This window comes from Antennarius striatus, chromosome 7, assembly GCF_040054535.1.
Source record: "Antennarius striatus isolate MH-2024 chromosome 7, ASM4005453v1, whole genome shotgun sequence".
Classification (NCBI taxonomy): Eukaryota; Metazoa; Chordata; class Actinopteri; order Lophiiformes; family Antennariidae; genus Antennarius; species Antennarius striatus.
In genome coordinates this window covers 14,831,595-14,855,477 of record NC_090782.1, presented here as the reverse complement: position 1 = coordinate 14,855,477, position 23,883 = coordinate 14,831,595, and the positions used below count along the sequence as shown (strand labels likewise).

General features: G+C 39.9%; 1 protein-coding gene across 3 annotated transcripts in view; it reads right to left on the bottom strand.

Moving 5' to 3' along the window:
* ptprsa (protein tyrosine phosphatase receptor type Sa) overlaps positions 1 to 23,443 on the bottom strand; it is a 236,302-nt gene extending 212,859 nt beyond the window's left edge. For 2 of the 3 annotated variants that reach the window (XM_068320339.1, XM_068320340.1), the window contains exon 1: positions 23,243 to 23,443. The gene's annotated coding sequence lies outside the window, so the exon portion shown is untranslated. The remainder of the gene's footprint in view (positions 1 to 23,242) is intronic. The other variant, XM_068320341.1, reaches the window with a different exon arrangement.
* Positions 23,444 to 23,883: the final 440 nt, after the last annotated feature.

Here is a 23,883-nt window from a genome sequence, read left to right as displayed (position 1 = left end):
TTCATTTAGGAGGAAAGGACTGATTGCTTTGGTACAGGTAGAGAATTAACAAAATCTGGCTGTCTCACAAATATAAATGAAAATTTTATGAAACCTTGGTAAGTTTACCCTCCTCCTGGGTGAAGTGGAGGGTAAATAAGTGGGCCGAGAACCCTACCGTTAACCATGACCCAAAATGCTTTTGTTACAACTTTGTATGTTTGCACTGATAAACAGACACAACTTTGAGCAGTATTTCAGACTTGCTTTCCAAACAAACCTGAGCTTTTGTTTGGATATTGCTGTAAATTTTCACCACTCAAATGTAGGAATCTATCAAATAGGCAAGTAAAATATCGTCATACTAATATCATCTATTTAACTGTCTGTCTTGAAGGTGTGGAGGGTTTTAAACCATTACTTGATAACTTCAGTAGGGGTGTGAGAACTGTGAAGCCAATTTGCCGTGTTAACCTAAATGTATAAGCTACAAAGTTTACATGACTTTATGAGACAAGGAATATATGGTTATCGCATTTTAAATAGCAGACATTTTTATTTTTTATAACATGTGACACTTTCATCAGAGATGAGGAAATGAGAGAGAACCATTTAATGTATGATGAATGATGATGTGTAATATGAAATAGCCAGTGTAGTGTTGAGTTTTAAGTGATGAGTATTAGTGAGCTGGTTTGAAAGTGGTGAATTGGTTTTCACAGCAGCCTTTTTGTTCAGACAAGTTACCATAAGAAGCAGGTATACATAATAGTTCGGCTTTCAATGCCACTGATTGCTCAGAAGGCCAATTTAAGTTATAGTGAAAGGGTAACTGGAATCAAATCAGCTGTGAGGAAGAAACTTTCATTCAGGCAGACTAAGAGGTCTTAAGGACACTAAGCACATGGTCCACATTTAGTTCTTTTACAAGATTGTGAAGAAGTGACGATGCATAGAGAACAGATGAGGTCATTCTCCTCAGTACTCTGCTTTGTCCAAGACCGATTTGGATATATGAAGTACGATATATGATGTACAGATACATTTGAAATCAACCCTGGTTATATTATTTTCTTTTGACACAAATGGCAAACCATGGGAACATATTACAGTAGGAAAATACCAAATTCAACACTTGTGCCCCACCATTTTTTAAATTAAAAGAAAAATTAATATTTTTCCAAACTTTCCAAATTCATGTTTTGATATCCGCTTGGCTGTTGGATTCTATCCAACTTTTTTTTTCTTCAATTATTTGACTTACAATTAGTCCAACAGTCAACAAATGATTTTAAATCAGCCGTTCCAACTTTAGGCTTAAGCTCTAAACGCGGGACAAAGTGTCAACCATCTGTGGGATAAATTCAAGAGGACCACTGACTGTCCAGAGTTTTAATGGAGGAAGGGTAAGGGATTCCCCAAAGGTGTCTTCGGCCTGCCGATAGGCTGCAGCATTCATGTCGGAGTCTGGGATGAGAGATGAGCCATCCATCAGGCCTCAACTCGCACAACATGAGGCAGAAGGCGAAAAAGACACGGGATGATTAATGTGTCTTCTGTGTGGTCAGTCTTTTACAACACACACACACACACACACACACACACACACACACACACACACACACACACACACACACACACACACACACACACACACACACACACACACACACACACACACACACACACACACACACACACACACACACACACACACACACACATTATTGCCACAGGGCTGTATGTAGGATAGCAGAAGAAAAAAATATCTGAGTGCAACTCCTTTCTTGGCTGACCTCCATGATGAATGGAGGGGTATTGACTAAAGATTGAGGCACTGAGCCTTTATTAACAAATGCTCATGCTGAGCCAACAACATCACCCTACAATAAGCCGACACAGCTATCTGAAAACAGCTCAACTCACTATTATTTCCCTCACCGTCACTAACCATCTGATTACCTCAGTTACTGAGATTACAAGTACATGTGAGGGGCTTAATTAAAAATGCTTATTTGGAATATAATTGTTGTGTGAAATTCAAGAGCTGGTATTTCAGAAAAAAAGATTTATTGTTGAGAAGCTACAGCGTGATAATTATGTTCCCCACCGACAAAAACATCACATGTCTAGGTAATTCAAAGGGAGTCAGAATTTTAAAGAAGCAAAATAAAATGAATAAAAATCAGTTACTTTCATATCATGACAAAAATGTTGTAAAACCAGATTTTTGCTGTTTTTATAGCACTGTTTTTATGTTCCCACCAACGATTCCTCACCCAATAAATTTACATGGAGTATTTGATGGGGTTCAGAGATACAAAATAAGAAATATTATCCAATTCTGCCTTAGCAGTCTTTTTCTAACCTCTCCACTTACAGCTGAAAAAACACAATGGATATCTGGTCCATTGTGAAAGAGCAGGGGCGGCTGCATGGCCATTAAAGTCTCAACACTGAAGTGGATTCATTTTTGTCTGGCCACAAAGGATGCCGACAAGCTGATGAGCCGCACTTTAACAGGACCACAGATCAATGGAGCTGTGAGCTGTCTGAAGGTATTGTTGATGGATTGGCTGTATTTATGGGTCTGAGATGTGTATGGGTTTGGAATGACTGGAAACCATCACGTTCTTCGGTCAAGCTACGTAGCAGAACTGACGAGTGTTCCAAGTCTAAAGACTGATTTAATACTATCCCATATCTCGCCCCAAAAAGATTGGCCTGGGTCATGTTTACCACTGTGTCACATCACCTCTTCTTTTAAAAACACTAAGCCATAAGCCTTTGGCAAATGAGGTGATTGAACTGCTGTTATTTTGAAAGCAGAATGTGTTCTTATTCTTAAGGACATGTAGTCTTTTATTATGGAGTCATGCTGTTGAGTCACATGCAGGATGTGGTTTCCTTGGTTTCATGATTTTCCAGCTGTCCCCAAAAAAATATCTGATATGTTTCACCACGTGATTTCTTTTAGTATTTCACAACTTTTCTAGTCTTTTTTGTTGCCACCGTCCAAACATTCTGAAGGCTTTGCAGACATCAAATTCAAAATAGGCATATAATTTTCAAAACAAACAGACATTTTTAATTTTCCACAATTGATATGTCGTCTTTGTGCAGTTTTCGATTAAATTTGGGGTCTCAGTGTTTTGGAAGTGCGTTCTATTTAAGCCTTACACAGTACTCAACTCTTTAAACTGCAGGCTGAAAATAAAAGGACGTGTCAAACAGATGGTTAACATACACATAACATTGTGTAAATTTATAAGCATTATAAATTATTTTAGCATTTTAATGTTTTTGTTTCATGTATTATATTGTGTGTACACCAAATGAGGTTTATCACTATAGTATTGTAATAGTTTTGATGTCATTGCTACACAGAAACACACTGGGTGATAATGTAGAACTGAATAAGTCGTCTACAGTTCAGCTTCCTTAGAACCGCCCCTTTTTATAATTAATATTCACATACTGATGATAAAATTAAATTATGTGTAAAAGTGTCAAGTTAACTATGTGGCAAATATTTAAAATTATTTCATCAACCGTTCTAATTTTTTCTTTGTGCTAAACCATAGTGGACATTTATTTGTCACTGTTCAGATTTGACGAAAGAGAAAGTTAGGGTGTGTTCTGATTCACCATTGAGCCTGACATATCAGATCATATAATGGAGGAGTATCGAGTGGTATCCAAGCTGGAGTGGTTTTTAGGACCATTTTGTCTGTTACTCTGTCCCTGTCTGGGCGGGGCTCCGCTGGCCCCAGGCCACGAACTATCAGTCAGCCTGATGTATAGGTCCACAGGGTACAAATGAAACCTGTCACAACAAGGGTAATGATGTCAGAGTCACTATAGCTCACAGTTGGAGGAACAGAGGAAGTGAGATGCCATGATGGGAGGATGTGGGGAATGGGAGCATTGCAAGAAAAGCTAGTGGAAGAAAAGAATCTGAAGATTGGGTTTAAAGGAAAGGAGGAAGCATAGGAAGTGTTGAGGAAAGAAAGCAGGAAAGGCAAGAGAGGGTGAATGGGAAAATATGGAGAAACGGGGGGAGAAACTGATGAAATAACACAATGGGATCATGTGAACAGACTACAAACAGATGGTGGATTGATGAATGGAGATGAAGAGTAAACAGAAAAGAAGGCAAAAGAAGGAATGATTTAAGCGGGTATGGAGGTAAGAAAAAGAAAACTCAGGTGAGAGACATTGAACGACAATGGGAGAGAGAGAGAGGAATACATAAAGGGAGAGTAGAGTTGGAAGAGAAGGAGTAAAAAGAGGTGTGCACACAACGTCTTTAGAGTTAAGATGCTAAAGCCCATTCTTGTTTAAAAAATTATATAATATATATATGTATATACAGTATTTATATATATATATATATATACTGTATATACATTATTCATATATATATATATATGTATATATATATATATATATATATATATATATATATATATACACACACACACACACACACACACACACACACACACACACACACACACACACACACACAATACATAATTAAGTCAAGGTCCATCGGTTCTTTTTACTGGAGTGTTTTTTTTTTTTAATTAGTGTTGTTGGTTTCATAACAAGAAATTCACATTGCAGAGGGGTGACAGATACCCTACCACCAAATGCTTTCACCAAACCACTGCCTGCAAACACAATAAAATAAATAATAAATCTGTACAAAAAAGCATAAAAGCTGTAGTTTATATTAATGGGTGAAGAGAGTAGCTCCAAAGAGGACTGGTCCATGTTTTATCACACCAATAGAAATGTGTGTCTTCTGTTTCCAACTCTCTCACCACCATGTTGTGCCAGCCTTCTCTATTGGTCTTTTTCTTTCTCTCTCTGTCCTCATCCTCTATTATCATTGACATCATCCTTTCCATCACACACTCTCCACTTCCCCACCACACACACACGCACACGCACACACACACGCACACACACGCACACACACACACACACACACACACACATTGTATCCTCATCCTTGCCTTCCCCTCTATGGCCATCTCTCTCCATCTCAAGACGTGACCACTAATGGAATGAAAGTCTTGAGGAAGAAGCAACAGTAATTTAAAGATTAATGTCAGGCCGGGTATTCTGAAGGGCAGTCAGCCCTGCCTCAATGCATGTGTGTGTGTGTGTGTGTGTGTGTGTGTGTGTGTGTGTGTGTGTGTGTGTGTGTGTGTGTGTGTGTGTGTGTGTGTGTCTTCGTGTGTGTCCAGTAGAGGACGTGTACATGTCATCTCTGTAAAGATGCCATCTTCATTATCAGCCATTAGGCAAACACTCAGAGAGAGAGAGGAAGTAAATGAGAGGGTTAGCTGGTTGGCCTGAGTGAGCACATATCATGGGGCTTGTCACTTTCTTCTTAATAGCAATGACTGGATCACCATTAAAACCAAGGAGTTTCATCAATTAGTCTACATCATGATTATGCATGATCATGAATAGGAAAGAACACTAAATGATTGATATAGTCAGTCAGACAGAGGTGGACTGATTGATCTTCTGCTTCCATACAACAGGCCTATGGATAAAAGTAAGATGTCTAAACAGCAAATACACCATTTAAACTCGCCATCTATCCATCCATCCACCCATCCATCCATCCATCCATGGGGATGGGTGGATCGGGTTTGATCCTGTATTGGTTCATGAGGACTGGAGGATTGGAGCATGGATTGGGTAAGGGTGGTTATTTTTTTAAATCACAGTTTAGTTTAGTTCATGGTTTTCCAATTCACCTTACTTGCATGCCAATGGATTGTAGGTGGAGAAAATTGAGAGAAAACCATGCAAACATTTAAACTTTTCAATGATTATAATCCCTTTTGAATGACAGTACCTAAATAAAAAGGCTCATTTTTTGAAAAAGGTAATAACATTTTTTACAAGGTAGACACAACCCCCTGCATCATTTACAAGAAATATTAAATAAGAGGATAAACTGCAAGGTGGACTTGTGGATGTAAGTCTATAACTGGGAGTTCACATCTAATTTTTATTACAGTCAAAACAGCCTTGAGCAAGACATTGAGCCCCTAGATTCTTACTCAGTTTCTGAATAATAGGCACCAGATTTAAAAAAACCCAAAACAACTCTATATGGATATGATGAGCTCAACAATAAATGTTATAGCTTTTCACCCTATGAAGTTTCATTCTAAGAAGTCCTTGGTTAACAGTAATAAAAAAGCATGAGATGGTTGTAAAAAAATCAGAGCGTTTTCTACAATGAATCAAATCAACCAAAAACATGGAAAGGAGTGAAAAATAGTTAAAACAAAATAAAACAAAAGGTTTTTGATGAGATAATAATTACATGATGCATGATGTACACCATCTCTTGTATAATTCAATGTTAATAATACACATTGGGGTATTGCCATGAAATTCAACTTCATTGTACCTGCGGAGAAGGTTCTGGGCAGTTAGTTGGTTATATTCACCTTATTTTTTGTTGTCCTAAGGGACAAATTCCCATTATCCCTTCAAGTAGCACTTGCAAAAACATTTTTCGATATTTAAACAGAACAGAAAAAAATTACACACACATACAAAAATGCAAAAACATCTATACCAGTAACTAATGGATAACGAATCACATATATTTCAGCAGCGCTCTTTAAGCACTGCCTCTCTGAATATGAGCACACGTCCACAGAGAAAGGCACTTTGTACATGTGTGGTGGTTGTTCCTGTGAAGCCAGTGATAGCAGCAGTCAGAGCTCTACTAAATATTTAATGAGCCTGTCTGATGGTCATAATCGCTTTAAAGAACAATAGATGAAAACAGTGGCCGCTGGTGAAAACTGCTGCAGAGTTTAAAGCCACATCTCAGAGTGACAGAAAAGGTTGGTTAGAAGTAGTTGAAGGGAATAAGTGAGAGACAGATGAAGCAAAGTAGAGAAACTCAGACCAACAACTGGAAAATGTGTCTGCAAGAGCACAGATGTCCCCGCTATTGGAAATACTCAATTACAGTATACCTCATCATACATGAATGTAATAAATCCAGCGGTTTTTGAGATGTGGAAAAAATAGTTTACGTAATTATGTACTGACAGAGATGGACAAATATGTATAGAACTTAGGGTGCAACTAGAAAAAAATGCTTTACAGGTGGGAGTCAAAGTAAAGTGAAACTAATGTTTGACCCAGGAACAGTATATCCAGTCCCATGGTAGGCTGTGCTCTGGCTATTTTTGTAAGGTGACATACAGAATAAGTGCATACACAAAACTGTGCACACTGCTGATGTGGAGCTAAGCTGCACAGTATTGGAAACAGACTCCATTTTCCTTGCTGTCTTTCAAGCTTTTTACTTAATCTGCAATGTTTTACATGTAACTTTGCATATGAATTTCACCCTCAATGCATTTTTGGCATTTTATTTGGCATAAATAAAATTTATTTTGTATTAATGTCTTGCCTCACCTTATATTATATGCAGAGAAAATGTGTTGGTTTTATTAGCAGAAACCATATTTTATTACAGAGCAGTATCTTCATCCAGTCAGGGATATATCAGCGGAAGTTAAGAGGTGAAAGCTGTAAAAATGTCTGATATTGCTTGCTTACAAATTAAATTTACTGACACTAGACATGCCAAAAAGTCAGTATGAGAAAGAATGAAGCTCAGAATTATCTAAAAATCTACTCATTAACAGTTTCTTTGAAAACCAAAATGCATTTCAAATCTGAAATTCATGCAGTCATGGATGAAATTGACCTGCTCTCTCCAGTGCCCAGAAGTATGAAATCAAACAGTAATGAAGCAGGGAGGTATGTTTAAGTCAGGCATCTTAACAGATCTGAGAAAATATCATTTTCATTTTCAGGGCTGAATAGTATTGACACAGAAAGGGCATACAGAAGTGTCAGTCAAACAAAACTGTTCATGCACCGCAGACTGGATGATGAGTGAATGTAGCTTTCCTGTGTGTCAAGTTTATCTCTGCAATGTCAGATGGGTGCACAGATAGCTCAGTAATAGAAGAAGCATTGGCAAGTGAGAACTCAGAGCTGGAAAAGTTGATTGCACAGCCAACGAGCAGTGATAATCAACTGTTAGTTATGTATTAACCACATTGTAAATCATTAAACATTTTGTATATGGGCTGGTAAATAATAGACAGCATTTTGCTGAGCAATCCTTAGTATTATAGTATATTGTACACAGTATTTATAAACCATTACCCATTATCGCACATTTCTATAAAAAAATTCTATAGTTATTAAGTTATGTAAACTACAATGCACAAATTATATAAAGATACTTCGCAACAAACCTCTATACTGTTTATTTACCTTTGCATGCAACTGAATGGATTTTGAGAGCTTTCTTTTCAAAACAGGATTATCTGTTTACTATGCATTTGAACAATAAGAAATTTAGATCAACATAATTATCAGCATTATCAAATAAGATTACTTTTGAAGTCAACCTTTGTGAAGGGATGGTTTCGTTAAACAAAAGTAAAATATTCATAAAATATTCAATAAGTATCTCAGTTAATTTACCATTAACTGTTCCTGTTTGTTGTAGTATTAAATACAATATTTACCAAGCAGGCATATTAAACTTTTGAAGTGATGCAGTAGAGAGCAGTGCACAGTAGACAAGTCAGGAGAAGAGGGGAGACAGCCAGGTGATGTAAATAGATGTACAAGGAGGTGAGTGGAAAGGATAAATAACAGGCAATCAGTGGGGAATGGTATAGTGTCGAGCTGAAGGAGAGGCAGAGAGAAGGGAAGCTTGAGGAAACAGACAGAAAGAGGCCGAGAGAAACAAAAGCACAGAGAAGAAGAATGATGGACAAGGAACGGAGGGAAAAATAACTCAATTGACATGAAAGAGGAGCAGGCAGACAGATAACTCAATTTTATTGTGTCAATTAAAACAGTACATAACAAGGGTAATACAGGAAGAGCAGGAAAAAGAAAAGGATGTTGTTGAGCTGAGGTCACAGGGAGAGCGACATTTCAGCTCACCCTGTCTTTCTGCGGTCCAACTTCCTGGGTTTTAGAGCTCAGAGCCTGACCAGTGGTGCTGCACTGAACTGCTTTTCTTTTCAAACACTGAAGACTGAAAGCAATGACCTAGCCTCCCCTGTTAACTCACTGACCTTAAATGTGTGCATGTGGGCGGGGGTGGGGGAGAGAGATGAATCAAACTGATGAACGGGACAGCTTTGAAAAATTGGCAGTCCTATTTGGGGTTTGTCAAAGGTCTGACTGATTTATTTGGCAGAAACTGATGGAAGGGAGTGTTTCCGTGTTTCCTTTTCAGAAAAGAAGGGTAAGCTATGGGCAATTGGAAGATTTTGAGTTCATTTCTGTTATTTCTCACTTTGAGCTCCAGAGTCGTGAAAAGGAACATGTTGGATGGAGAAAGAAAAGGACAGAGTGAGAAGTAAATGAGATCAGAAAAGAAACTGAAGAAAGAAAAATGAGGGGGCAAAAGTTGGAAAAAGCATAGAAGCAGGTGGAGAATACCAAGCGGATAGGTTCACCTCCCATTAGTTCACCTGCCACATAGCAATGTGCTTTCCAAGGACAGAAAGCCAGGTACCTCAGAGGAAAAGAGTCCTGCCAGCATTTAGCCAGACCTCATAAACAACCAGCTTGCATTTGTCACTTCCTCTTCACCCAACAAAGAGACAGCAGAAATAAATTACCTTTGAGTAGACCTTATTCTTCCTCCTGCATCAGGAGATAGTAGGAGCAAACAACACAAACCAATAGATGGCCTGCACGGAATCTTCTTCCCTTTATCTATCATACATGATTGATACATTTAAATAGGTATTTACTAGGGATAAACGAGTACACAATATCTGTATCTGTATCTATTTAACCATCTAAATTATCTGTATCTGTATCTGTACTCGGAATAGGCGGGGCTTAGAGTGGAAGTGGGTGTGGTTCAACCGGTGACCGATGTGACACAAGCAGTTTTCAGCTCTGTCTGGTCAAATGCACCGCGTACGTGCAACAAAACAAAACAAGAAACAAGTTCACCATGTAACCTTAGATAGACCGAAATAAAGGCAAGCTGAAGCAAACCTAAGGAGAGCAACATGAGCTACAGTGAAGCCACGCACAGACAGATCAGTCAATGTCTGTGTGTGTGAGCGAGAGTGGGGCAGAGTGTCCCTGTAGTGTCTCTGTAGGGAGGGGCAGGCGCTGTGTGTTACTGGCCAATCATAGAGCGTGAAGACAGCCAGTTCTGAGGATTTTCCTTCAACTATGCCAGCTGGGATAGGCTCCAGCTCCCCATGACCCACGCAAGTGGATGAAGCAGTCAGGAAAATGAATGAATGAATGAATGAATGAATGAATGAATGAATGAATGAATGAACGAGCACGAGTATTGGTGAGTTTTACTCGTATCATGCTCGTCAAAAATTATTATTCGTACCGGATACTCCTCTGAAACAATTACCCGGCTCAACCCTAGTATTTACTAGGCATTCAGTCCCTATAATGGAGCACTATCAGAGTACAAAATTGGGATTAGTTTGCTTATCAAACAAATAAGGAAATTGAGTTCCAACAACAGTAATCAGGTGATGTGAGAGCAAAGGAGAAAATGTGAGAGGGAAAGCAAATGGAGCGTGATAATAAAAAGTATGATTTTGCATCGTGTGCTGTATGTAAAGTTGTCAAACTAAAACATAAATCAGGCAAGAGCACCAACACTGGAATGAACACTTGTGTGTTAATGAAACCAATGAAACCATGTTTTCTATGTCATGAATGGAAAGAGGAAGCAGGCTCTCTCTCTCTCTCTCAGGGATGCTCTACTCTCTGGCAGTAGAACCTTTTTTAAACGAGCTGAGAGCAGGTCTCTCTGGTTTTAATTTCCCTCGTTCTTCTTGTAGTTTCAAGATGTCTGCATATACTGATGATATTGTTGTTGCAATCAAAGACTGGCATGATATAAGCGCTTTGGAATGCATTGTACAGCTTTTTAGTGAGATCTCCTCCGCCAAAGTAAACTGGGCGAAAAGCGAGGCTCTTATGGTGGGAGTTGGGGTGTTGACGAGATCAGACTCCCGGATAAACTCAAATGGAAAAGAAACGGGTTAAAATGTCTTGGAGTGTATCTAGGAGAACAAACTATAATGGAAAAGAACTGGGAAAATGTTTTAGAGAAAGTGGAAGGGAGGCTAAAAAAAACTGGAAGTCAATTTTCTCATAACTGCCTTTTAGAGGTCGAGTTTTAATTATAAACAATTTGGTTGCATCAGTATTGTGACACCGGCTGTCCTGCGTTGGACCCCTACCAATGTTGCTAGAACAAATCCAATCGGTGATGGTGAAATTGTTTTTGGGACTGCCATCACTAGGCCCCTCAGAGCGTCCTCTTCCTGCCCAAGGAGGAAGGAGGGCAGGGTCTCATCCATCTGACCAGCAGAGGCGCTGCATTCTGGCTGCAATTTGTTCAGCAGTTCCTGACGGCCTTGAAGACCTGGTGTGGAGGCTCACGACACAGGCAGTATGGGCCCAGTGCTGGGGTCTGGGACTCGATCACTCTTTGTTCTTAATGGACCTGAGAAATGACAAGACTAAAAGATCTTCTATGTTTTTATCAGAGTGTTTTTAGAATCTGGGGACTTTCATCTGAGAGGAGACCACAGGATTTTAAATCACTCTATTGGATTTTAAAGGAACCTGTTATCAAAGGAGTACTTTTTAATGTGAGAACTATTGCAGGAGCATTAGTGGAGTCCAAATTCATCATGGCTAAAATCTCCACGTTTGGACGTGTGGTGGAGATTTGTGGACCCACCCTGGATGGTGCTGCTGCTCTATTCTTTATTGTGGGTGTAACCTCAGTGAGGCTCTCAGAAGCCTGTTGAAGAGCTGGAAGAACCGACTCACCCCACAGCAACTGACTGATAGATTCTTATTGTAAAAGCCTTTCAAACCCGAATCATACCAACCCTTTCCCTGTAGAGAATTTGTCTCTTTGCTCTAACGACTCCGAATCAGACCCGATCAGCCTCAGTGACGGTAATGGGAAAAATATGTATAAACTTATGATAAAAACTGTAAGCAATGATAAAAGTAAAGATCGGGATGACACACCATGGAGGTTTCACCTTAGTCTGTCGGCGGATGTGAACCCTTCATGGGAATCTTTCTACAAGCCACCGTTAACAAAAAAGGATGGGGATCTCCAATGGAGGATTTCGCAACGGCGCTGTGGCCGTTAACAGTTTTATTGCATGCAGTTTTGAATCCAAATATGTTGGAAAATTGTCTGATCTGTTCTCACAGAGAAACTATTTTTCACTGCACTCATTTGGTCAGGCAGGTGTACATCATTGGTTTGAAATGTAGGAAAAAAAATCCAAAAAAGGATTGGCAGATTCTAAGCAGGAAGGAAAATGTTGAAGGTTCATCTAACTGCAGTGCAGAAGCCATTTTATAAAGAATGTGTCTAGCAAGAATCAATCGATTTTAACTATTTCAGAGCTATGAATGATTTAGACACTTTTACGAACCTATGGTGTGTCAAAGGTGTCTTATGTTCCATGTTGTGTTCAGTCAGTGTTTGGTTTAATTCACGTATATTTTGCTTATGTTCCTACATTTCATATAATGTGTTTTTGAAGTGTGAGGTCGTGTTTGCGTGAATCTCTCTTGGACTTCGTATCAAAGTGACTATTTTGTAATATCGACTTTATGAATAAACATGATTTTAAAAATCAATCAAATCTCTCTCTCTCTCTCTCTCTCTCTCTCTCTCTCTCTCTCTCTCTCTCTCTCTCTCTCTCTCTCTCTGGATGTAGAAGAGGAAAACACTTTTATAGTTACAGAATGTTTTCAGGAAATGTTCATTGTAATAACAGTTATAAGGAGAAACATATTTTTTGTTCAGACACTGTGTTGGCAGTATGTCAGTCAGCACTGACCATGTCAGGTACACTGACTTGGAGCAGACAACATAACAACCATCTTCACCTGCACCTGAAAAGAATATGCCGCATATATTCACCAGGACATGCACTCACAGGAACCCTCAATGCCAAAGCCATCAAACGTAGAAAGAAATTTAACTGTATCTCAACAACACAGACTTTGAAAAGGTATTTCAGTGCTGGAAAAATGGCCTCATTACAAAACTAGGATGTCTGTGCTGTGGAACATCAGAAATGTTTCTGAAATTGGCGTTAGATCACCACAAAAAAAAAAGCTACAAAATAGAAACAAAAATAGAATGCATTGGATCACACGAAAAAGATTCGACTGCAGCAACTGGTGTTGACTCATTTTTGACTCATCTGTTTGGAAAAAAATGAACAGCATAGCGACTGTAAATAATAAAGGATTTTGTATGTAAACAGTATGCTAGAATTTGTGATTGCATTAAAGTAAGGTCATAGTTAATTTCTTAGCATGTCCAAGTGTGGTGTTTGATAATGGTTATACTGTATGAATGGTATAAAGTAAGGTGAAAAATGATTTCATTTTTATTTTAAGCAAGACCGCTAGAACATTAACCAAAGATAGACTTTCAAAAGTTGCCCTGTGTCATTGCAGGAGAATGTCAAAATTCATGTGAGAATTGGAATTCTCACGTATATCTGGGAAGACTCTGGCAGGGGATGCAGTTTAAACTTTTCCTTCCATAGAATGGAAAACAACTGCTTATTCTTTTGCCATTTCCATCAACCTTTTCTAACAAAAGACTTTAAAATGTGCATAAAAATACATTTATGGAAAACCTGCAATTACACGGTTGGGCAGTTGCACTTAGGGTGGAGGGAGTGGAAAGGGGTCACTAGCACTTGCTGCAATTGCCTTAGAGCAGGTGGTCTGGGGCCATATGTCCTAGTCAAATAGGCTGCTCCAAAATAACCAAGTTGTCAGTGTGTTTATTGTTGTTTGTGCCATATTACTGATGGTGATCTTTCTGTCCACTCTGTGGTCAGATCCATCTGGCATTTCACTGCCATATTACCAGTTCAAGCCTGAGCACTGTGCTGTCTTTGAAAGGAACCTGATGACATGAAAAGGATTTGACACAAAGACTTATGGTAGAGCATATGAAAGAAGAAATCCCCCCGCACAACACGCACACACGCTCACACACGCTCACACACACACTGAACAGAATTTGAAGTTGCTCAAAATACTTTACATAAATACTTTTCTTTTTGTTCTTTTATGTTTTGTTCTGCATCTACACTCATTTATTATTTGTAGCCCATATCTCTGCCCTCCCAACTCCTACAAAGGAAAAGAGAAGTGGGAAAACAACGCTCAAATTCCTAACATGTCAGTAACGCCACGGTTTGAAGACCCAAATTCACACATCGATCTTCCTTAACAGCAGCTGAATGGGAATCGTGAATCACGCATCACCTGGATGCATCGGCCAGAGGGCCCTCTATGTTTGTGTATGTAACCATTCACTTGGTTAATGAAGCTTGCCGTGTCCTTGATGTAAACCAACATTTTACATCAACAGTAAGAAAACTGAAACTGAAGTAAGGGAGACTGTGTCTTAGTCTAGGTTCTGCCATTAGATGCTACCATTGAGCGAGCCTCTAGAGAAAACAGTGGCTGGTTAATCAGGCGAAGGCAAAACAATTACCAGAATACGATAATCAATGGCTGTTGACAAGCAATAAATCTCTGGTGACTGCTCAAGGAACCAAAAGTGGGGGAAAATAGGGTCCTCCTAATTAAGCAGAAACCTGCTTGAATGCTATCGTTAGCTAATAGTTATGCCGCTGTACCCTTTAGTGCATCTGATTACTGTGATTGCCAGTGAAATAGCCATTACAAAGTGTGTTTTCCTTTATCTGACTGAATCCTTGCTGGACTACTGCTAGTCTTACAGCCCAATTCCACTAAGGGCTTTGAGGTTCCTTCTCTTTTTCTTGTTTCTTCTTTGCTACAAGGCTTGACTTTTGCTATATAACCCCCAGAGGTTGTGTGGTACCATACAGGATTATGACTCCATATATTAAAAGGTGCACACTTCTAAGATGATGTAACTGCAGTGTATAGTGCTCATGGAAAATACATTTGGTTTCATTTTGTACAAGGCAAAAAATCTGAACTCTAAAAATATGCCACTTTCAAAATGTACATCCATCCATCCAATGTCAATACTCCTTCTTCCATTGTGGTGGGTTGCGGGGAACTGGAGCCTATCCCATCCATGGGTGCGTGAGGCAGGGACACTCCGGGCACAATGCCAGTCCACCCCGGAGCCACATGAAGACAGACAAACAGTCAAGCACACACGCACACCTGAGGGCAATTTGAGAGTGGCCAATTCGCCTACAGTGCATGTTTTTGGAGGTGGGAGGAAGCTGGAGAACCAGGAGAGAATCCGGAGACACGGGGAGGACATGCAAACTCTGCACAGAGCGGAACTTGAAGTAGGAACCGCCTTGCTGTGTGGCAACAGCGCTACCCACTGTGCCACCGTGCCACCCGCCACTTTCAAAGTGTGCCACATGTAATCAATTGAATGTGTAGAAGGAGATTTCAGTTCCAGTTGTTTTCCCTCAGAAATTTCTGATTCAGCATCAGACGATGGACAGAAAGCCTAATAGGATGGTGGGAATTACAGCAATACAAGAAAAGCTTGGTGGTGAACACTGTGAGAATCAGGTAAGACAAATCTGCCTGGATTTATGTGAGCCGTGTGTGAGTTGCTAATAGAAGCATATAGACCTAGCAAACAGAGGAGGGGTTTATGATACATGGCTGTGAGGATACAGTCTCAGGTTGTTGCAAAAAACATCATGACAGTCAGCCTGAAAACATAAAAGACATTTCTATTCTAATAGGGTGAAATCATCTTGTTTCTCTGATCTTCTTGGATTTCACCCAATGAGGAAATAGATTTAAGTCCAAAATAAGACTGGAATCGGACGAGACATTACCTCATTTGAAGTAGTATTAAGGTTGAGGGAAGAGAAATGACGATGGAATGAACAGGCAGTCAAACTGACATCTTTCCACTTAGCAAAATAGCGACCATAGCTCTGCCATGATCAATAGTTTTCTTCATGACTTGCTTTCAAAAAGGACCCATCCTCCACCATCTTCCTGTCCATCTATTCCTGCCTCATTTCCAGTCATCTCTTCCTCCACGTCTCATATAATTCTACCTTGTTTCCGCTGGTGATTTGTTACCTCATCTAGTTAATCTTTTCTCCATTCTGTCATTCTTTTGCTTTATTTTAATGTCCTTCCTCTTCTCCCGAGAACTTTTATTCTTTTACTTCCTCATTTTCCACGCATTTCAAATTTCACATCCACCCACTCTTCCTTTCCTTATCTTCATTGTTGTCATCCGTCTGATCCCTTTTCCTTTACTCTTTGATCCCCTCGTGATCCTACATCTTGTTTCTCCCTGATAGATCCTTCCTCTCCTGCCCTCCTTTTTCCCTCGTTTTTTTAGTCTCTGCTACTCACTTCATGTTATCTCTCCATCACTCCCTCATTTCCTTGTCTTTCAATCTTATTTTGCAATCCTACCTATAGGAATCCTCTGTCCCTTTTCTTTCATGCATCTCTATATGCTTTGATTTTCTTCTCATCGTATAGTCACATCTTTTTTGCCAGCCACATTCTTCTGACTGTAATTATCTCACACTGCAACCCTTAGTGTAATTTCCCTGCTCTCCATCTTTTCCCAAATCCACTTCTGCCATTCTCCTTTTCCACCTACCGTGTCTCCCTTTCTCAGTTGCTATCCACTGTTCACAGGTTTCCCAAGGCACATTGTTGCATCCCAACGGAAGCTTGCACAGCATTCTGCCATAAATAATTGAAGACGCCCCACATGGCCAGGCACGCTCAGTCTAAATGGATTATTCTGGGAGAGATCAATGCTGGCCTGTGAGAGTTTTATTAGGGCCTGCAGATGTAACGTACAAGGCTGTCACCAATGTTTTCATCCTTACATCTTAATTCTGCCCTGGTATGCCGTGACATTTTCACACCTCCTCCATCTCCACTGCACCTTTAACCATCAACCTACTCCCCGAGATGTCCCAGCAACTCCACAAGAAAGCCGTGGTCAATGCCTTACTGTTCTGAATTAAACATAAATGACTATTCAGACAGCGTATGAATCATTCATTCTTTACGATACCTTTGAGTATGATTCAGGCTAGTAGTAAACAGGCGAGACAGCATTTTGTTATCCCAGCTGTTAACTCAATGCATCATTCTTACGAACCCCCACAATCATCAGCCCCCGCTAACCCATACGAAGGGAAACATCTGAGTATACCCACTAGACAAGAAAAAAGGGGGAGGTGAAATGCTGCCTTAACCTTCAAGTGCTACGACCCTTGGGGATGGGTGATAGCTAAAGTGGCAAACAGAACTGTTCAAGCTTCTCTCCCAAGGGCAATTACATGTATCTAATCCAATGTCCAGAAAATATCCTGTCCATTGATTGGGATCCAATGGGAACATATGATAATTAAAGAGAAGAACATGATGTTAGTCCCAGGCTTGGCTTAACTCACATACCTGTTTTTTTTTATCCCTTGCAGTGTTACAGCAAACATTTCCCATGAAGTCAGTTGAAGCAGGAGCAGCATCTTTTACAATTCATAGAGCGATAAAAACCACCATTCATTTCCACGTTTTGTGTCAAACAGTTTTTGGTAGTAGTAGCACAAGGCCTGCACATATTGATAATATCTGCAATCTTGTATTTGTAAAGCAGATGATCTTCTTGTCTATTTTAGACACACACACACACACACACACACACACACACACACACACACACACACACACACATATATATATATATATACATATATATGTATATATATATGTATATACACACACACACACACACACACACACACACAGACACACACTGTATGACCTAACTGGACTTTTGACAAATTTACAATATTGTAAAACCTACATGCTGAAATAGCTTCAAGTTAACCATCATGTTATGAAGTTATGTTATGAAGTTGTGAAGTTATTATGAAGTATGAAAAATACTGGAATGATTTCAGATGAAGGTGTCAATGTGTCATATATTACAAATCAATATTCTCAAACTTAACCCTCTTTCAGCACAATTTTTTTCTGTGTAAAATGCCTGGGAGCTATTAACACTCTGCTTGCTCCTGAGCCATCACTCCCTCAGTGATTGCAGTGTCCTCTCCTCACGAGTAAATTGAACCCTCCATGAGGAGGTTATCCTTTACCTCCACTACACTCACTCAGGTGATTTCACGTCATTACCCTGAAAACAACATAATCAAACCTTTCACGCTGGAAATAAAGGTGTGCAGGATACCTCCCTCTGCCTCTTGAACTCTTTCACATTCTTTTGATTGGGATTGTGGCTGGCAGACATGGAGAGATTTTGCTTTACCAAATAATATTGTCAACTGAATCTAAAGCTTAACAAATGTGACAGCCACAAATAAAAAGTCACCTATGCTATCACGACTGGCAGGGTATGGACCCAAGTGCAGGACACCCTTGGAGAGATTAGCATCCAGCTTTTAATCACAGTTAAATCAAGGCATACGTGAAAAGTTGATTGATGTCCTGTTTTAAAGTTGAGGACAAATTTCAGTACCTCCAGTAAGTATCTGAGGGTTTGCAAAATTCTAATCCTTGTAGTACGTGGGAGTGTTGGACGGAAAAATCCGTTCAAAATATTCTGCTCACAAGGTGGCGGAGGCTGGTAATAGTGTCTGTGTATGCTTGTGAGTTTAGTGCCTTGAAATTTCAACAGAATATCTGAACTATCCTTTTCTTTCCACACTAGAGTTTACTGTATATTGGATATTTCTGTAAAATTTAAAAAAGCCAAATTTTGGAAAGAAGTCCTATTGTTACTTAAAGTATCTGTAATCTAATTACATTTCTTCCATGACTAAATGGAATACTTTTTGTTTGTTTTACAGCGTGTTAACTATGTAACCAAGTTGCATGTTATCTGCCTCTCCCAAGCCCATGTCTAACAAGAGATTGGCCCACCTCTCCTTTCTGGGCATAGAGGAGAAATATTTCATTACTCTTGAACTACCCATCTTCTCCCTTCCTGACATCTTGGCGTGTACTAGGAGAATGTATACACATCAAAGCCATTAAAATGTCAAGTCCATGGTGGGCTTGAACCTGACTGTTCAAGGGAAACCTGACCGTAGTCCATTTCTTGCCCTCATTCTGGCAGTCAAGCTTCCACTAAAGAGCTCATATCTCAGCCAAATTGAAATGACATCTCAGCGTTCATTTTTTTGACATCAGAATATTCCAACATTCATTTGCATATGGATTTGAGGACCATATGTTTTCTGACAAGATTTACTGCACAATATGCCACCATTGAACACAAGGCTGAAAACAAAGACGTTCTGCGTATTTTAAAAGCTCTCTGCTTTTCTATATCAACTCAATCAGTATTGTCTCTACAGAACAAATTTAAGTGGAGTTTTAAAAGTCAAACCTTCACTGACTGCATTTAACCTGACATTAAAATAAAATTACTTTGATGTGTTTGCGTGTGGCTCAAGGGATGGAGGAAAAGATAGGATGAGAAGGGATATGCTGAAATTGTTATTTTGTTACTTAGAATTTCAAATTCTGTCACAGGCAGGGGAAGAATATAAGAGAAAAACAGCCTGCTGTTTATTTGGAGGTGACAACTAACAGGCACTATCCTGGTAATTAGACTGCTGTAGTGCACATGGGCGAAGCTCTCCTTAAAATGTGCTAATAATTAAATATTTTCTTCTCTCTCTGTTCACTACCTCCTCTTGCTTTACATTTTTGGATAATTTTGCCAGCCATCTGGATCTGTTTCCATTAGTGACATTGGCCACAAACATTGGCCTGGCATCTTATTCATGTAATAAAAGTATATGTGCATGTGTGTAGCCAGGTGCATTGCTTTCACTGTGTGTGTTTGCTGTGCGTGTCAGTCCCCCTCACGTGCCTGAGTCTTTGCAGCACAGCTGGTGACAGGGGAGCATGATTTAAGTGCATTTCAGCAGAAGAAAACAACAAATGCTCCAGGATAACATCCAATCTCTCAACTCATACATAGAGACAGACAGGTTGATTGATGTCAAGGTACAAAGTGAATGCAACGATAAGCTAACCTGGCACATCTACATTACCAAAAAGCACTTCACTTAAAGGTGACCTATGATGGTCCGTGGTCTAAGAATCAAAAATGCTTCAGAATTTGAATTTTTATGACTGAAATCTTCTTTTTTGATAGCTGTTGAGAGTGTGGAAAAGAGAGGGGTCACATTAAAAAAAGGAACATCGCTTTACACTGCAGCGACCCGAGCTACAAAGCTTCAAGCCCTCAAGGGTATCCTGGATGAACCAGCTCATTTGATGGTCTTTTCCATGGTTGTTCCACAAGAATTTATTTTTTCATTTGCAAATGACTCCATTCTGATCTTAGAGGATGAACCTCTTCTTTTTAGAGAGTGTGGTGTCAATGCATGTCCAATGCGGGTGTTAGATTGCTCCATGAACAAATGCTAGGCGAGGTGATGCTTCATAAAATGTGTCCAGCCCATTAAGTCTGAGAGAAGGACTCCGGTAATAGCTGCCCTTCCACTGGCCTGTCTGGCGAGACAGTAGAGAGCGACTGACTCCCTTCTGTCATCTTGTTCATTCGGTGGCACCACATCTTGATATCATATGATGGTTGGAAGCAGAGGGAACATTTGTGTTTTTATACTCTAAAATATTTACATAGTAAAAATAGTATCACAAAATATGGGGGTTATAAAACGTAAAAGAATGTAACATCACAAAGACTGCTGTAAGGGAATGCAAAACTATGTCTTTTCGTGAGTTAAGCTACTGACACAACATATGCATTACATCATTTGTATCATCGCTGTGGTTCAACTTCCAAATTCAAATGTCTACCTTACAGGAGGTCAAACTTTCCATCGTTATTGAATAAGAAAATGTGCATGAAATATGGAAAAGGCAAAACTCAAGAAGCATATGATTGGTTTCCAGAATAAATCTGTAGAGCATAAATCCACGTATAATTTAGAAAGAACTAGTTTATTTCCAGGGAAGTTGAGTGCAGGTGAGGGGTGTGAGCAGTGCTCCTTATTCCCACAGCTGCTTTGCTCTGATGCTGCTGGGTGAGACTGAGTGTGTGTGTGGAGGGGGGGAGGGTCACTCCAAATTTCTCATGTAACAGTGTATACAGGGAATTGTAATACACAACAACATCATAAATTTGATTACATTGCATTGCAAACCATTTCCAGGCACCATTAAAAAGCTATAGCCTAACTAAGTTACCACGGCTACAAAGAAAAATGAATAAAGCAATTTTCTTTTAACAACCTGGGCAATGGCAAGATATTGCTCTTCTTCTGGCTTTTATATGCTTTGCAGACATACCATGAGGGCATTGTCATCGCAACCAGAGACTGGAAAGCGATGCAAAATGCACAACTTCAGAAAAAAAAAAATACACTGACAGCTGCAAATGCATCAATACGTGCAGAAGCATGATGTCATATTCTCATTATTATCAGAATGATTTTGCTGCCTTATAATAATTGACAATGTAGTGGAATGAAGAAAGATCAATTGTGACACTGGTTTAGATGCTTATTAATCCAACATGTTGCAAAAGTTTATGGTAAGTCACATTTGGTCTAATGGAGTCGCATTGTGTAGCAGCACAAGTGTGTGACCGTAAATAAAGATAAAACTGAAGATCTTTTCAAAATCTGAAAATAAATTAGAAAGTTGAAAAACTAAATATTCGAGCTAAAAAAATTAAATTATATATATATATATATATACAGTATATATATATATATATATATATATATATATACAGTATATATATACTATATATATATAATATACATAAATTTATTTATTTTATTTCTTTAAAGAAATCTCTCACTTAAAATCAAACAAATTCAAAGGCGTACTGCCACAAATATCCAACAGGGTTTGCGGGCACCGGAGTGGATGTGATTGAAGTCAGAGGCTCGGAGCGTTCAAGGAGGGATCACCAGCAGGCTGTGGGAAAAACTCAGTGGTAATGCCGAGCTGACTCCACCTCGGTGGGGTTGTGGAAAACCCGAGTGGCGCAGTTCGAAAAAAAAGAAGAAAAAAAAAAGAGAAAAAGCCCGACTTCTTTCTACATGCAGCTGATAAAACGTGATGAGCAGTTCAGGGGTGTAGACAACAAGGTCCAACATGCACAGCCAACCCAAAAGACTTCAAAATCAAAACGACCAGCCCACACACCCACAGCCACGCACACACCCGCAACATACAGACAGCGGGAGAGGGGGGAGGTAAGGGGGGGGGGGCGACTGAATGTCTCATGATCTGCGGACATGATCATATCAGTGGACTCTAATTTGATTGATTTGGCGACTGAAGCAGCACTATGTGGAGACGCACTTGTCAGATGGAGCACCCCCAACACACACAAACACGCATACACACGCCCATGCGCGTGCACACACACTCACATGCGCACTCACGTACACACGTATGCGCGCTCTCTCTCTCTCTCTCTCTCTCTCTCACACACACACACACACACACACGCACACACACGCACACACACGCACACACACACCTCCGCCAAGATGATAAAGAATTACGCGTTATGCTCCAAAGACAGATGCGGCGCACAGGACGCGTAAGAAAAAAATTTTTTTTGAGAAGATGCGCACTCTCCTTTGCTACAGAACCATCCGGGTTTCTTTTGTTTGGAAGACTAAAAACGTGGTGAACTCTCAGTAGGGCAATGAAAGAAAAGCCGTTCGTCCTTCAGAATGATAGATCTCCTCACAACTCAAGCAGCATATATGGTCCTGCCCACCAGCAGCAGCAGCACCACCGGCGGGTTTCCCGCTGAGTCCCGGACTATGGAGCATCCACCGCGGATGTCCGCGACAACTTGAAAAAGCATCTCTGCGGTATAATTAACTGAAGAACGTCTTTTGGTACTTGCTTGCGTTACTGTGCAGGTGTACAAACGGCAGAATAAAACAGGGCTCTTACGCCGAGACAACAAATGTCCACATGCCAAATTATTGTTAAAACGCTTAGACAATGGCAGTCTGTAGCTCTTGCGGACTAACAAATCAAATAAATACACAAACAAACAGACTACAAAGCAAAGCAAATAAACAAAAGTAGCTGAACAGAATAAAGAAAAAAAGAGAAAAGGAAACGTGCCCACCTTTTGTCAGTCGCAGAGTTCCTCTTTTCTTTCTCAGCTTATAAACCCTCAAATATTCATGACTGAAGCAAAGCAATAATCCTCGTTGTCAAACGCGTCCCTTGCTGCAGGTCCTGTGAGCAGCGCTTCTCAGCTTCCTCTCCCGGGTTAGATAATATTTTTAAAATCCACCCCAAGAGCGCTGGTTGCTCGGGACGCGTCTAGTTACGACAGGAGGAGTCGCTCCCTCAGCAGCAGCCACCGTGCGCACTTGGAGAACCCAGAGTTCTGTCCGCGCAGGGAAGCTGAGGGATGATGTCATGCGTCCCTCCCTCTCCAACCACCCCTCAACAACCGACTTTTTTTACCTCCCAATTCCGTTCGCCCCTATTTTCCTCTATTATACATCTATTATACATCGCTTTACCATATATACGAAATATCCACCGTTTGAATCTCGATTTCGACTTGGAGTGAATGAAACGGAATCATCTTGACAAATTCTTCCACAATTTAAATCAATGCAACATTGTGAAAACCATGTGCTGTTTGTCTGGGACGTTTCCCCCCCGTTTGTTTAAATTAGGTAATAAGTTTGGCCACAAACCTGTTTAACTTTTTTTGGGGTACATGTTTTTTACAGTGCTCCACTTGACGCGATG